This window comes from Macaca fascicularis, chromosome 12 (assembly GCF_037993035.2).
Source record: "Macaca fascicularis isolate 582-1 chromosome 12, T2T-MFA8v1.1".
Taxonomy (NCBI): Eukaryota; Metazoa; Chordata; class Mammalia; order Primates; family Cercopithecidae; genus Macaca; species Macaca fascicularis.
The window spans coordinates 125,866,293-125,883,033 of record NC_088386.1 but is presented as its reverse complement, the minus strand read 5'-3'; the positions used below and the strand labels follow the sequence as shown (position 1 = coordinate 125,883,033).

General features: G+C 45.6%; 1 protein-coding gene and 1 non-coding gene across 5 annotated transcripts in view; one reads left to right on the top strand and one right to left on the bottom strand.

Annotated features, from left to right (window-relative positions):
* FBXO36 (F-box protein 36) overlaps positions 1 to 16,741 on the bottom strand; it is an 86,690-nt gene that overhangs the window by 60,768 nt on the left and 9,181 nt on the right. The window lies entirely within an intron of this gene.
* LOC123568126 (U6 spliceosomal RNA) lies at positions 12,250 to 12,353 on the top strand. The gene has a single exon (XR_006691351.1). It is a non-coding gene; the product is annotated as a U6 spliceosomal RNA (small nuclear RNA).

Below are 16,741 nucleotides of genomic sequence, written 5' to 3'. Positions count from 1 at the left end.
TGAAACTCCATTTCCAGGTATTGAAAAATATTGGATTTTTTTTTTTTGAGACAGAGTCTCGCTCTGTCACCCAGGTTAGAATGCAATGGCACGATCTCGGCTCACTGCAACCTCCGCCTCCTGGGTTCAAGTGATTCTCCTGCCTCAGCATCCTGAGTAGCTGGGATTACAGGCACGCACCACCATGCCCAGCTAACTTTTGTATTTTTAGTAGAGACGGGCTTTCACCATGTTGGTCAGGATGGTCTCGAACTCCTGATCTGGTGATCCGCCTGCCTCGGCCTTCCAAAGTGTTGGGATTACACGCGTGTGCCACCACGCCTGGCAAAGAATATTGAAATATTTTTATACTTACAGATATCCACCAAGTATTTCTGAGTATCTATATACTTATATAGATTCATTTGTATGTGTGTATACGTTTTATATGAATGGGATAATTCTAAACATGCTCGTCTATAATCTCTTCTTATACTTTATGTCACAGACATCTATTCATGTGATGTCTAAATATAGCATCATTATTTTTAGTGGCTTCACAGTGTTCCTTTTTACATAATTTTAATTTACTTAACCAATTTTCTTTGAAGGACTTTTATTTTACTCTTCCCCACTCCCTATTTGCGTAATTATTTCCTTAGGGTAAATTCCCTGAGATGGGATGCCAGAATAAAGGATGTGCACATGTTACTTGACAAAACATTGCTAAGCTGTCTTTGGGAAGCACATCAGACAGAACTATGTTCAGTTGAATGAGACAGAATAGCCAAAAGGGTGGCTTATACAGACAGGCATTTATGTAAAAAAAAAAGAGGCAGTCCTGAGGCCGGGCGCAGTGGCTCACACCTGTAATCCTAGCACTTTGGGAGGCCGAGGCGGGTGGATCACGAGGTCAGGAGTTTGAGACCAGCCTGGCCAACATGGTGAAACCTCGCTTCTGCTAAAAAATACAAAAATTAGCCAGGCATGGTGACGGGCGCCTGTAGTCCCAGCTACTAGGGAGCCTGAGGCAGGAGAATTGCTTGAACCTGGGAGGCGAAGGTTGCAGTGAGCCGAGATTGTGCCACTGCACTCCAGCCTGGGCGACAGAGCAAGACTCCATCTAAAAAAGAAAAAAAAAAAAAAGAAAAAAAGAGGCGCAGTCCATAACCCAGGGAACCAGGCCCCTTTCATTTGGGTTTTCCGTCACTTTCAGAATTTGGCTGCTTTTGCGTGGTACCAGATAGCTGCTGAAGTCCTAGCCACAGAATCTGCATTCTAAACAGCAGAAAGAAGGAAGAGATGAAAAGGGTCCAACTCTCACAGATTCTTCTGTGTAGTCAGTCACCCCTTCCACTGCCATCCCCTTAGCCAGAATTTAGTCACATGGCTAGCTGTAGCTGTAAGGGAGGATGAGAAATGAAGTCTTTTTTTAAATGTTTTTTCTCTAAAGCCCATGTGTTCGGCTAAAAGCGAGATAATTGTTTACTAAGGAAAAGGGAAAATGGATATTGGGGGCAACTAATGGTTTCTGCCACAGGAAGGATGTACTAATTTACACTCCTTGGGACATCACACAGAGGAGGCCTTTTCCCATGCCTTTACTAACATTGTTTTTTCAGACTGTTCCTGCTCCAAACGCAATTCGTTACTTACAATGAAAAATATTTAACCCAACCTCAAATAACTTGTGGAGATTAGAACACCAATATCAATGATGTACATTTTCCCCCAAAAGTAAAAAGTACATGTAAAAGTGAGGACACAAGTGCTCCTCTGCCTTCACTTCTTAAATGTTTATTTTTTAAAACATAATTTATTTATTTTCTTTTTGTAGGGACAGGGTCTTGTTATATTACTTAGGTGGGTCTTGAACTCCTGGCCTCAAAGTGAACCTTCTGTCTTGGCCTCCCGAAGTGCTGGGATTACAGGCGTGAGCCACCACACCCAGCCTGACTTCTAAATGTGGAAGCTCTGTCCTTAGTGACATCCCTCCTCTGTCTAGGTAATCTAATTCAAACAGTTTTCAGTGCTGCTGAGTCAAAATCTGTATCAAAATCTGTATCTGTACTAAATTATGCAGCTGCTTACTGTGCACACCCACCTGTAATCCACAGGGGTAGTTTATACTCAGCTATAAAAAAACTGATCTCATCATCTTCCCTTAGAAACCTACCTAGTCCACTTCCTGTATTCCTTATTTTGGTGGCACTAGTTGAGTCATTCTAGACTCTCTTAGCCTCTGTCATCACAAAACATCAACTCCATGACTAAATTCTATTCATTTCACTTCCTTAATATAACTTGACATTCAACTCTGTGGTGCTGTAGAAGATCATGACAAAATCTAATAAAGAAAGCTCTCTGCCTCTACGGGCTTGAACTGATCCAAGCTATCTTCAACACAGCAGCCAAAGGCCTCTTACTAAGATGCTGATGTCGATGTGATCTTTTTTCCTTCCCCGTGGCCCAAATCCTTGGGTTGGCACAGAAGGCCAAGGAGTGACCCCTGTCCATCTCCCCTTCAGCATCATCTCATTCTAGCCACTGACTATGCCCTACATTTCAGCACATCCCTATACTTCCCAGCTGTAGTATCACAATTCACTCACTGCTAAAATGAATCCCTCCTGCCTAGAATTATTCCAGCTCCCTACTTCCTCCGGAAAATATAACATTTTTTGAGATGCATATCATATAGTCACAACCTGCATAAAACCCTTCCTGACTTACTTCCTTGCTTTGTGCCATTTTTGTGCTCCATACTTGCTATTTATTTTTGAGATGGAGTTTCACTCTTGTTGCCCAGGCTGGAGTGCAATGGTGTGATCTCGGCTCACTGCAACCTCCATCTCCGGGGTTCAAGCGATTCTCCTGCCTCTGCCTCCCAAGTAGCTGAGATTACAGGCACCCGCCACCATGCCTGGCTAATTTTTTGTATTTTTAGTAGACACGGGGTTTCACCATGTTGGCGAGGCTGGTCTGGAACTCCTGACTTTAGGTGATCCGCTAGCCTCAGCCTCCCAAAGTGCTAGGATTACAGGCATGAGCCACAGCGCCCGACCTCTATACTTGCTTTTAATCCAACAGCAAATAGGACTAATATTTATTAATCCAACAAATATGTACTGAGTTCACACTGTGCTTGGCATTGTACTAAAAGCTGGATTCATGACCATGTGCTAGCTGAACATTAGGCTTTTACAGTGTTTAGTCTATACAGGTTACATTAGAAGAGGCTAATTTCCATTCACCATCTCTTGTTTGCTAGAAAGAAATTGCCTCCTTTATCAGTCTCTATGAGATGCTAAGAAACTGATGTTGCCTGTTGTTGATTATGTCAAGAGATATTGTCTTCAATGTCTTGTTGCTTATTCAAATGTTTATTTTTGCTTTTATGACTCCACGTTATTGGCTGTCACTATCCAGAGTTACCTGGATGTTTTAAGACACAAACATTTGGCTTATTATTTCCTAAGCTTTCTCCTCAAACTCACCCCTAAAAAAGGCCAAGTTAAGGGGATTCTTGGCAGAGATGCAGGCAGATCTAACAGGATGAATGACACTAGGCAAAGACTGGGGAAAGGGTGTTCCAAGGGGAGGAGTAGCATAAGCAAAAGCTGAATGAAGGATAGAGGTGACAATGGGTGAGTTCAAAAGATAATTTTTACAAGGGGATAGGACCACCATAAACTATGCTGCAGAGGCTTAGCTCACAGCACACTTTAAACACAGCAGTGCACCAAGACCTGGCTGCATCTATCTGGATCATACATGTTCTATGCAAGTGCAGTCCTATGGTCTCAGGTACCCACCTCTGCTTCCTTCCCTCCACCATAACCCACTAGGGCTGCAATGCAAAGTTCTTACTCCTGTTTTACTTCATCTTCCCAATTACCAGTTTCTTCTTCTTTTCTTTTTTTCTTTTTTTGAGACGAAGTTTTACTCTTGTTACCCAGGCTGGAGTACAATGGCGCAATCTCAGCTCACTGCAACCTCTGCCTCCCATGTTCAAGGGATTCTCACACCTCAGCCTCCAAAGTAGCTGGGATTACAGGCATGCACCACCACACCTGGCTAATTTTGTATTTTTAGTAGAGACAGGGTTTCCCCATGTTGGTCAGACTGGTCTCAAACTCCTGAACTCAGATGATCCACCTGCCTCAGCCTCCCAAAGTGCTGGGATTATAGGCATGAGCCACAGTACCCGGCTTCCAGTTTCGTCTTTTAATGTCTATCCCACACAAGAATATTTCTGCACTGAAAAATCTTAAGGATAGAAAAGAACACAGAAGGAAATGCAAGTACACTAAATTTTGCACAAATTAAGGAAGAAATTCATGATTTAGGTCAGGGGTGGTGGCTCATGTCTGTAATCCCAACACTGTGGGAAGCCGAGGTGGGTGGATCACCTGAGGTCAGGAGTTTGAGATCAGCCTGGCCAACATGGTGAAACCCATCTCTATCAAAAATACAAAACTTAGCTGGGCGTGGTGGCGGCCACCTGTAGTCCCAGCTACTTGGGAGGCAAAGGCAGGAAAACTGCTTGAACCTGGGAGATGGAGGTTGCAGTGAGCTGAGATTGCACCACTTCACTCCAGCCTGGGTGACAGAGCGAGACTTCGACTTAAAAAAAAAAACAATAGAAATTCATGATTTAAAAGAGACGGTCAAAGTGCATTCCAGAGTGGTCTAAAAGGCCTTGGTATATTCATAACTATCATGCTATATGGGTAGTGTTGGTTGGTTATGAATGACTTACAAACTCCTTTACCTGACTATCTTCCTGTCTTCCTTCCCCCACTCTACTCCCAATCTGTGGCTTTGCCAATATTGTTTACCACTTCACATCTAAAACAGATAGTCATAAATCATATTTACCTTAAATTCTTTCTTCAATTAATTTTCTCTTTACAAAATCCAAAGATCTTTAGCTATCTAAACCTACTTCAAACTGAAGCTTGCAAATCCCTAAATCCTTAAAGTTTATTTTCTGAATAAACCTAACCAAATTATTAGTTCACACTTAAAAATATCAGTTTTGAGGCCGGGCGCGGTGGCTGACGCCTGTAATCCCAGCACTTTGGGAGGCCGAGGCAGGCGGATCACAAGGTCAGGAGATCGAGACCATCCTGGCTAAATCCCATCTCCACTAAAAATACAAAAAAATTAGCCGGCCGTGGTGGTGGGCACCTGTAGGCTGAGGCAGGAGAATGGCGTGAACCCAGGAGGCAGAGCTTGCAGGAAGCCGAGATCACATCACTGCACTCCAGCCTGGGCAACAGAGCACGACTCCCTCTCAAAAAAAAAAAAAAAATACAGTTTTGCTAGCCACTAACTATTGAAATTTTACTTTTCTAAATTTAAAATAATAACGAAGTCTAGACTTTTGGGTACTAATAAAAGAATTTTTGCCTTAAGCCATTCATTTGATTTTCTCATGTGTAAAGGGGTGATACTATCTTCCTAGTTGGAATGCCATAATATTTATTCAACAACTGTAAAGTCATAAATGAAACTGTTAAATAAATGCAAGTGTTTAATGTGGAATGTAAACTTGTCTAGACTGTCTACACAAATCTCTCCTTTGTTTGCTAGCTTTATTTTACCTTAGGTTTCATTTCATTTCAATTCCTCGAATAGTGCTGACTTCTAAAATACAGAATATAGAAGTGGCAGTCTTTGAGAAAGGGGGTATATTAGTCTGTTCTTGCATTGCTATAAAGAACTACCTGAAACTGGGTAATTTATAAAGAAAAGAGGTTTTAAGTGACTCACAGTTCCACAGGCTGTACAGGAAGCATCGCTGGGGAGGCCTCAGGAAACTTACAGTCATGATGGGAGGTGAAGGGGAAGCTCGCCCCATCTTACATGGACAGAGGAGGAAGACAGAGAGAAGGGGGAGGTGCTGCACACTTTTAAACAACCAGATCTCATGAGAACTCACTCACTATCACAACAGCAAGAGGGAATTCCGCCCCCATGATCTAAACACCTCCCACCAAGCCCCTCCTCCAACACTGGGATTACAATCTGGACATGAGATGGGGGCAAGGACACAAATCCAAACCATATTGTGGGGAAGAATCTCATTCAGCAAACAGACACTACTCTGTCTTAGGCAAGTGATTCAATACATAATCACTTTACACAGTTTAGAGGAATGGATCTGGGGAGATGTCTACATCAGCAGTTTGTCCTGGTTCAAACACACACATGGTCACAGCACTTCCAGCGAGGCTGCCCACGGACCAGGGCTCCTGACAGCCTCTCACATTTCCAATCATGTGTTTTTTGAGGCTACTGGTGGTTTTGATTTTTTTTAAATTTGATAACCATAGCCACCATGATTTATGAACTCCAAACATGTATTAACTTGGCCTTGCACAGCCTTATTTATAGTGGAAAGACTCAGCTTCACACTGCCCGTCCCACAGCCCCATTTCAAGGGCTGACTTGAGCACACTTTGTTCTGCAGGTGACATCTGGCCTGCTACTCCAGCCACTGCTGATTGCACCAGGGCGGCCAACTGACCTGGACTAGTTAGGACATTTGTTCACATCACTACAACCGCAAGTTCAGGGATAAAGGAAGTGTGCCTTTCTCAAGCATCTCATTGGCTAAGATTGGGGAGTGGACCTATCTCTGCATCACTATGGACACTGAGGATGGTGGGTCCATATGACACTATTTGGACCATACAAAATGAGGGTGAGGGAGGCATGACTTTCCTGTGGAAAACGAGGGCACTGTAACCACAAGAAGACGGACAGAGGCGGGTGGTAAAAACATCAGCTCCTACCACATGATCCAAGGATGGGCAATAGACTGGCTTGACTGTGGGAGAAAGCTCCCAAACAGGGCGGGGTGGCTGAATGAGAGCGTCAGATCCTCTGGTGGGAGGAAATGGAACTTGAGGCTCAGAACTGAGCCTTTGGTATGGGAAGCAAAAGCCGAGGGACATGTAGACCCAGAGACGTGGTGGGAGACAAGTAGCCGAGCCCGTGGTGGAGCAGCAGGTAGGCCCTGGTACACTTCTGCCCCTGTGGAGCTAGTCTGGAGCTGTCCCGGACCCCTCAGGGCCTTCCCACCTGATGGTCCTGGAGCCCCTGGAAGCTGCTAGGCTTCAAGTCTATGACGCTTGGCTCAGTAGCCATGACTTCTAATCATGGTGATCTCCATGAATTTCTCAGGATACAGACTCACTGCAACAGGTAACCAGAATGAGGAACCCAAAGGTACTAACCAGCATTTTTATGCCGGGTAGGTAAAGACAAACAAGAAGGAAAAGAAATAAAAGGAAACAGAAAGAACTGAAGAGAAAGGGAAAGGCAAGACAGGACAGAGGGCGGTACACAGCGGAATGGCAGAATACACTGCTATGCCACGTGCTCTTGGGAGTCCGGCACAGGGTTGTGGTGCGTTGGGGAGGGATGCTGCCTCCTATTATCCATTTTACCTCTCACCCTTGATTTTATTTCTTTTTTTTTTTTTTTTTTTTTTTTTTTGAGACAGAGTCTCACGCTGTTGCCCAGGCTGGAGTGCAGTGGCGCGATCTCGGCTCACTGCAAGCTCCGCCTCCCGGGTTCCCGCCATTCTCCTGCCTCAGCCTCCTGAGTAGCTGGGACTACAGGCGCCCGCCACCGCGCCAGGCTAATTTTTTGTATTTTTAGTAGAGACGGGGTTTCACTGTGGTCTCGATCTCCTGACCTTGTGATCCGCCCGCCTCGGCCTCCCAAAGTGCTGGGATTACAGGCTTGAGCCACCGCGCCCTGCCCCTTGATTTTATTTCTAAGTAGCCAGACGACGAAGAGGCCCAGCCCTATTCCACCTCCCTTTAAAGAAACTTTCTAAAAGTCCTTAGTTAATACTTAGCTTCCAAGTCACACTTAGCTGTCAGCGAGGTTAGGACACGAGGTTGGATTTGAGGGCCCTTCTCCCTCAAAAACCACTCAACTCCCTATATTATGGAAATTCATCACCACCACCAACCCATCAAAATGGGAAGCATTAAGCCTATCTAAAAGTTTTTTTTCTTTTGAGACGGAGTCTCCCTCTGTCACCCAGCCTGGACTGCAGTGGCATAATCTCAGCTCACTGCAACCTCTGCCTACTGGGTTCAAGCAATTCTTCTGCCTTGGCCTCCTGAGTGCTGGGATTATAGGTAGGTGCCACCATGCCCGGCCAATTTTTGTATTTTAGTAGAGACAGGGTTTCGCCATGTTGGCCAAGCTAGTCTTGAGCTCATGACCTCAAGTGATCCACCTGCCTCGGCCTCCCAAAGTGCTGGGATTGCAGGTGTGAGCTACCATGCCAGACCTGAAAAGTTGGGTTCTCTACTAAAAGGTGACATTAATTGTGGAGAGGCAACTTGCAGCCTGGAGTGAGAGTAACAAATCCCCTGTCCCACTGTCATGTCTCTTCTCTATTTTTTTTTTTTTTTCACCTCTCCTGGCCAGCAGTTTGCATAAACTTCAGAATGGCCACTTCGAGCTTCCTCTGAACCTATTTCAGTTCCCTGAAGCTACTCTCTGCAGCTATATTCTTCTATGTCTTAGTCCCCATTTTCTTTTTTTTGTTGTTTTTTTTTTTTGAGACGGAGTCTTGCTCTGTTGCCCAGGCTGGAGTGCAGTGGCACTATCTTGGCTCACTGCAGCCTCCGCCTCCCGGGTTCAAGCAATTCTCCTGCCCCAGCCTCCCGAGTAGCTAGGACTACAGGCGCCCGCTGCTATGCCTGGCTTTTTTTTTGTATTTTTAGTAGATACGGGGTTTCACCATGTTAGCCAGGATGGTCTCGATCTCCTCACCTCATGATCTGCCCGCCTCAGCCACCCAAAGTGCTGGGATTACAGGGCGTGAGCCACCATGCCCAGATTAGTCCCCATTTTCAAGAAGGGGCTCCTCTTTCCACACCAGGCCACCCAAGTCCTATGGCTGCTGGTCAGTCGGTAGATTCACTGCACTAGAGTCAGGTGTCTATCCTTGGTCCAGTGGCAAGTGGTAGGCTGGGGGATTGTGCCAAACAGATGGTGATTTATCTCAGGTGGAGGCTCGGACAGGTGTGAAATGACCGACGCACCCAGGCAACTCTATTTTCCCACTAACATATTTAGGTGAATCAAGTAGGTGGGCCACAAATAGCTTCACACACTCAGGACCGTCATAACAAAGAACCACAAATGGGGTGGCTTAAAATAACACAAATTTATTTCTCCCGATTCTGGGGATAACTCACGGTGTTAGTAAGGCCATGCTCCTTCTTTCTGAAGGGGAAGTCTCTTCTTAGCTTCTGCTAGTTTGCTGAAAATCTTTGGCAACTTTTGCTGCATCCCTCCAATCTCTGCCTTCATCATCACATGGCTTTCTGTGTGTCTGTCTTCACATAAGGACACCAGCAGCAAGGACACCAGTAGTATTGGATCAGGGGCTCATGCTACTCTAGCAGAATCTCATTTTAACTAATTTCATCTGCAATGACCTTGTTTCTAAATAAAGTCATAGTCTGTGGTACTCAGGGTTAGGACTTCCAAAAATCTTTTTGCGGGGAGACATAATTCAGTCCCTAACATATACGTACATGGGTTATACAGCCTACAGCCTATCTTCCATAAATCAGATACATACCTAAGCATTAAGGCAGAATTACTCCTGAATGCTCCTCACAGTGGCACTACTACATGGATGTGCCTACTACGTCTTTACGTATCCATCAATTGCTCTTAGTTATGCTTTTAATAAAGTAGTCTTGGTGTTACCACCCTCCAAAAAAGAAACAAGGTTAAACAAAATCCGTGTTTAAAAGTAATATTTAGGAATAATTATTTCACTTATATAAAAACATCCTTTAGTCACAGCTTAAACAAGCTCCACTAATTGGGAACAATTAGTTTGACACAGTGGGCAGAATGTAAAAGCATTAAAAATGTTGCCAAGAGCTTCTTGGCCCTTTTTTATACATTTTTTTCAGACAGGGTCTCACTCCAGCCAAGCAGGCTAGAATGCAGTGGCGCAATCCCGGTACACTGTACCCTGGACTCCTGGGCTAAAGCAATCTTCCCACCTCGGCCTGCAAGTAACTGGGACTACGAGCCGGCGCCACCATGCCCGGTGAATTTTTGTATTTTTTTTGTAGAGACGTGGTTTCACCACGGGAGTTGAGGCTGGTCTCAAACTCCCGACCTCAGGTGATCTGCCCACCCTGGCCTCTCAAAGTGCTGGGATTACAGGTGTGAGCCACCGCGCTGGGCGGTTCCTAGCTCCCTTCGGCTCCCATGGCCGCCATCTTCAGAAGAGGGAGCCTTGGGGAACCAAAGTGCGGAAGACTGTAATGGCGGAGCGGAGGCTTTAAAGGGTATGAATGTGGAAACCACTTTTCCCAGCCAAATGGCAATCTATTTCTCTCTTTCTCTCTCTTTTTTTTTTTTTTTTTTTAAGGCAGAATCGTGCTTTGTCACCCAGAATGGACTGCAGTGGCGTGATCTCAGCTCCCTCCAACCTCCACCTCCCGGGCTCAAGCGATAGTCCTGCCTCAGCCTCCTGAGTAGCTGGGATTACAGGCGCCTGCCACCACGCCCGGCTAATTTTTTTTTTTTTTGTATTTTTAGTAGAAATGGGGTTTCACGATGCTGGCCAGGCTGTTCTTTTTTAAAAAATGCTGAAGATATACTTTAATACAGTTTTAAACAGGAGGAAGGCTCATCTTGGTACAAAAGGACCTTACCATAACAAAAATGTAAGATAGGGCAGGAAAATGTGCAAAAAATTTGTATATCTTACCTCATATAATCCTTGAAACATTATTATGAGGTAGAAAGTTGTATCTGTTGGGCCGGGCGCGGTGGCTCACCTGAGGTCGGGAGTTCAGACCAGCCTGGCCAACACAGCAAAACACCGCAAAACACCGCCTCTACTAAAAATACAACATTTGCCGGGGGTGGTGGCGCATGCCTGTAATCCCAGATACTGGGGAGGCTGAGGCAGGAGAATCGCTTGAACCCGGGAGCCGGAGGTTGCAGTGAGCCGAGATGGCGCCATTGCACTCCAACCTGGGCAACAAAAGCGAAACTCCGCCTCAAAAAAAAAAAAAAGGTGTATCTGTTTTTTGGGGTAAGAAAACTAACCCGGCCAGGCGCAGTGGCTCATGCCTGTAATCCCAGCACTTCTGGGAGGCCGAGACTGGCGGATCACGATGTCGGGAGACTGAGACCATTCTGGCTAACACGATGAGACCCCGTCTCTACTAAAAATACAAAAAACAAAATTAGCCAGGCGTGGCAGCGGGCCCCTGTAGTCCCAGCTACTCAGGAGGCTGAGGCAGGAGAATGGCGTGAACCGCGTAGGCGGAGCTTGCAGTGACCTGAGAGATCACGCCACTGCATTCCAGCCTGGGCGACAGAGCGAGACTCCGTCTCAAAAGAAAAAAAAAAAAGAAAAGAAAACTAACCCATCCGGCCGGGCATGGTGGCTCAAGCCATCTCTACAAAAAACACAAAAATTAGCCGGGCATGATGGCGGTGCATGATGGCGGGTGCCTGTAGTCCCAGCAATTCGGGAGGCTGAGGCAGGAGAATCGCTTGAACCCAGCAGGCGGAGGTTGCACTGAGCCGAGATGGCGCCATTGCACTCCAGCCCGGGAAACAAGGGCGAAACTCCGCCTCAAAAAAAAAGAAAAGAAAAGAAAGTTGTATCTAACCAGTCCCGGTTGGGCATGGTGGCTCACGCCATCTCTACAACCCCACCTCTACAAAAAAATAAAAATAAAAATTAGCCAGGCATGATGGCGGGTGCCTGTAATCCCAGCAATTCAGGAGGCTGAGGCAGGAGAATCGCTTGAACCGAGCAGGCGGAGGTTGCGCTGAGCCGAGATGGCGCCATTGCACTCCAGCCTGGGCAACAAGAGCGAAACTCCGCCTCAAAAAAAAAAAAGAAAAAGAAAAAGAAAAGAAAGTTGTATCTAACCAATCCGGTCGGGCACGGTGGCTCACGCCATCTCTACAAAAAAAAAAAAAAAAACAACAAAAATTAGCCGGGCATGATGGTGGGTGCCTGTAATCCCAGCTATTCGGGAGGCTGACGCATGAGAATCACATGAACCCAAGCGGCGGTGGTTGCAGCAAGCCAAGATCGCTCCACTGCACTCCAGCCTGGGGCGGCACAGTGAGACTGTCTAATAAACAACAACAAAAAAAACCCAAAAGATACTGATCAGATAAACACATAAGCAAAACTAAGATGTCCACCATGGTAAGTGCTATCAAGAAGAGAGACCTGTGCTCGCTTCCGCAGCACATATATTAAAATTGAAACGATACAGAAATTAGCATGGCCCCTGAGCAAGAGACACCCTTTCCCTTCTGAGCCTGCTTAAAAAAAAAAAAGAAATATGCTGGCTTTGTAGAACACGGTCAGGAGCTTTGTCCTGATACGGGGAAGATGAAAAATTATTGGTTTTTATTATTTTTAAAATTTTTATTATTTTTTTGAAACGGAGTTTCGCTCTTGTCGCCTAGGCTGAAGTGCAATGGTGCAGTCTCTGCTCACTGCAACCTCTGCCTCCCGGGTTCAAGCGATTCTCCTGCCTCAGCCTCCCAAGTAGCTGGGATTACAGGCACTCGCCACTACACCCAGCTAATTTTTATATTCTTAGTAGAGACGGGGTTTCACCATGCTGGCCAGGCTGGTCTCAAACTCCTGACCTCAAGTGATCTGCCCGCCTCGGCCTCCTAAAGTGCTGGGATTAGAAGTGGGAGCCACCGCGCCTAGCCAAATTTTTGGTTTTTAAGGAGGTGAGGTGGTTGGCATACTATATTCCAATGATTGTGAGACACTTTTTTTCTTACAAAATCGCTGAAATCAAAGTTTAATTAGCATTGTTTTCTTTCTGGGCTATATGTGAAATTATGATGTGGCCTATACTCAGGGGCATTTTAGAGTTGGTGAGATACGGTGATTAGGTTTGCAATTTTAAAAGTTCATGTTGGATGTAATATGGAGAATAGATTTATGATCAGCTACATGGATCAGGCTTAATTTTATAATAAAATGCAGAAATTGACTATTGATGCTGAGTAACACTAATGTTTTTATCTCAACTCTTTTATTTTTTGAGACAAGGTCTTGATCTGTCACTCACGCTGGAGTGCAGTGGCTCGATCTCGGCTCACTGCAACCCCCGCCTCCCAAGTTCAAGAGATTATCCTGCCTCAACCTCCCAAGTAGCTGGGATTACAGGCATGCACCACCACATCTGGCTAATGTTCGATATTATTATCACACGCTGGTCAATGTGTTTTTGTGAACTGTCACCGTTCCAAGATTTTGTGCTGAGCTGGTGCGTCTGAGACTCTTACGATTTTCAGGCTTACTCTCTGCTCCAATTATACCTGCTTTGTACAGCCACAAATCCAGAGGGTTGGTCAGAGCTGAGCTTTCCCAAACAATAAAACATTTGTAAGAAATTCTACATATTCACAGTGATGACAGATGCTTTCCTCTGTGGCATGCATCAAAACATGTTCATCAGATTTTGGAAGCACAAGTTAAGGCGTTAAAATGTGGCATATAACACATTTGAGGGTGTAGGTATTTTCTTTTAGATTATTAGTTAAAAATATTTCTACAGAGGACGTTAGAATAAAATGGTTGCAGAACCACAGCAGCACATTTATTTGTAAAACCAAAGGACAGGCTGAGCGCAGTGGCTCATGTCTGCAATCCCAGCACTTTGAAAGGCCGTGGCAGGTGGATCATTTGAGGTCAGGAGTTCAAGACCAGCCTGGCCAACGTGGCGAAACCTCGTCTCTACTAAAAATACAAAAATTAGCCGGGTGTGATGGCGGGTGCCTGTAATCCTAGTTATTCAGGAGGCTGAGGCACGAGAATCATTTGAACTCAGGAGGCGGAGGTTGCAGTGAGCCAAGATCGCGCCATTGCACTCCAACCTGGGCAACAGAGCTCCGTCTCAAAAATAAAAATAAAAATAAATAAGGAAAATGAAAGAGTCATGGAAAGGGTAAAATCTGACTGATTTAGTGCCAGTATTTAACATTGCTTCAGCATTTTCTGCTGTGTACCAGGCAGACTGCTGAGTGGTTTCCCAAACAGCATTCCAGTCACAGTCCCTAAAGATGCTCAGGGAGAAGAGGGTTCTGTGGTCCTAGGAAAAGCTCCACTCTGCAGTCTTCTCTTGGAGATTCATGATGCGAAATAGGATTTTAAAGGCTCTGAGAAATTTCAGAGAAAAGAAGGAAATATAATTTTCTTTTACTTAGAATTTTCCAATCTTTTCTAATCACGAAACTTTTTATTAATATTTGTGTATTCTTTTTTTTTTAAAAGAGGGGCTGCTGGGCATGGTGGCTCACGCCTGTAATCCCAGCACTTTGGGAGGCCACAGGGGGCGGATCACCTGAGGTCAGGAGTTCGAGACCAGCCTGGCCAACATGGCAAAATCCCGTCTCTACTAAAAATACAAAAATTAGCTGTAATCCCTGCTACTAGGGAGGCTGAGGCAGGAGAATTGTTTGAACCGAGGAAGTGTAGGTTGCAGTGAGCTGAGATGGTGCTACTGCACTCCAGCCTAAGCGACAGAGCAAGACTCCATGTCAAAAAAATAATAAAATAAATAGAGAGGGGTGTCAGTATTTTGCACAGGCTGTACTCCAACTCTTGAGCTCAAGCTTTCTGTCTCAGCCTTCTCAATAGCTGGGACTATAGGCTCGCACTCCTGCACCTGGCTCATGATGCTTCTCTTTGAGAAATACTGGCCTGGAGTACTTTTTACATACATCTGGTTCTCACTATATTTGTGAAGTAGCTACAACTTAACTTCACAGAAGAACGGAATGGAACATCAGGCAGGTTACGCCAGGTCACACAGCTACTAATACACAATCTTTTTGTGTGTGTCTGTGTGTGTGTGTGACAGTTTTGCTCTTTTGTCCAGGCTGCAGTGAAGCGGTGTGATCTCGGCTCACTGCAACCTCTGCCCCACCACCTGGGTTCAAGTGATTCTCCTGCCTCAGTCTCCCGACTAGCTAGAATTACAGGAATCTACCACCACACCCGGCTAATTTTTGTATTTTTAGTAGAGGTTTCACCATGTTGGCCAGGTTGCTCTTGAACTCCTGACCTCAGGTGATCCACCCGCCTTGGCCTCCCAAATAGATTACAGGCGTGAGCCACCGCGTCCAGCCTCTAATACACAATCTTTGACACAAACTCAATTTTTCTTTTTTTTTCTTTTTTGAGATGGAATCTCGCTCTGTTGCCCGCCCAGGTTGGAGTGCAATGGCACAATCTCGGCTCACTGCAACCTCCGCCTCTCGGTTTCAAGTGATTCTGAGTAGCTGGGATTACAGGTGTGCGCCACCAGCCCGGCTAATTTTAAATTTTTAGTAGAGACGGGGTTTCACCATGTTGGTCAGGCTGGTCTTGAACTCCAGACCTCGTGATCCGCCCACCTTGGCCTCCCAAAGTGCTGGGATTACAGGCATGAGCCACCATGCCCAGCTATGCAAACTCAATTTTTCTAAAAGAAAAAAAACAAAACCAAAACAAAACAAAAACCTCCAGTGCTTTTTCCAGCATAAAACACCACTTTCTTTTCTTTTCTTTTTTGAGACGGAGTCTTGCTTTGTTGCCCAGGCTGGCTGGAATGCAGTGGTGCGATCTCAGCTCACTGCAACCTCCATCTCCTAGGTTCAAGCGATTCTCCTGCTTCAGCCTCCTGAGTAACTGGGATTACAGGTGCACCACCATGCCCAGCTAATTTTTTTTTTTTTGAGATAAAGTTTCATTCCTGTTGCCTAGACTAGAGTGCAATGGCACGATCTCGGCTCACTGCAACCTCCAACTCCTGAGTTCAAGTGATTCTCCTACCTCAGCCGTCTGAGTAGCTGGGATTACAGGTGCCCACCACCACACCAGGCTAATTTTGTACTTTTAGTAGAGATGAGGTTTCTCCATGTTGGTCAGGCTGGTCTCGAACTCCCGACCTTAGGTGATCCGCCTGAGTCAGCCTCCCTAAAGTGCTGGGATTACAGGCAAGAGCCACTGTGCATGGCCCTGGCTAATTTTTGTATTTTTTTGTGGAGAGAGGATTTCGCCATGTTGGTCAGGCTGGTCTCAAACTCCAGACCTCGTGATCCGCCCACCTTGGCCTCCTAAAGTGCTGGGATTACAGGTGTAAGCCACCGCGCCCAGCCTAAAACACGACTTTCTTAGATGGGCATGGTGGAATGGGACTGTAGTCTGCTATTTTCAGGGGGCTAAACTGGGTAGATTGCTTGAACATGGGAGTTGGAGGCTGCAGTGAGCTGTGATTACACCACTGCACTCCAGCTTAGGTGACAGATCAAGACCCTGTCTTAAAAAAAAAAAAAATTATATACACATATACAAACAAAAACCAAAAACAAAACAAAACACTACTTTCACGTGAAACAGCATTTAATTTTATTTTTTTGAGATGAAGTCTCACTCTGTCGCCCAGGCCAGAGTGCAATGGCACGATCTTGGTTCACTGCAACTTCCACCTCTCAGGTTCAAGTAGTTCTCCTGCCTCAGCCTCCGGAGTAGCTGGGATTACAGGCATGTGCTACCACACCCAGCTCGGTTTTGTATTTTTAGTAGAGATGGGGTTTCACCATGCTGGCCAGGCTGGTCTTGAACCCCAGATCTCGTGATCCGCCTGCCTTGGCCTCCCAAAGTGCTGGGATTACAGGTGTGAGCCAACATGCTGGTCATGAAACATCATTTTAG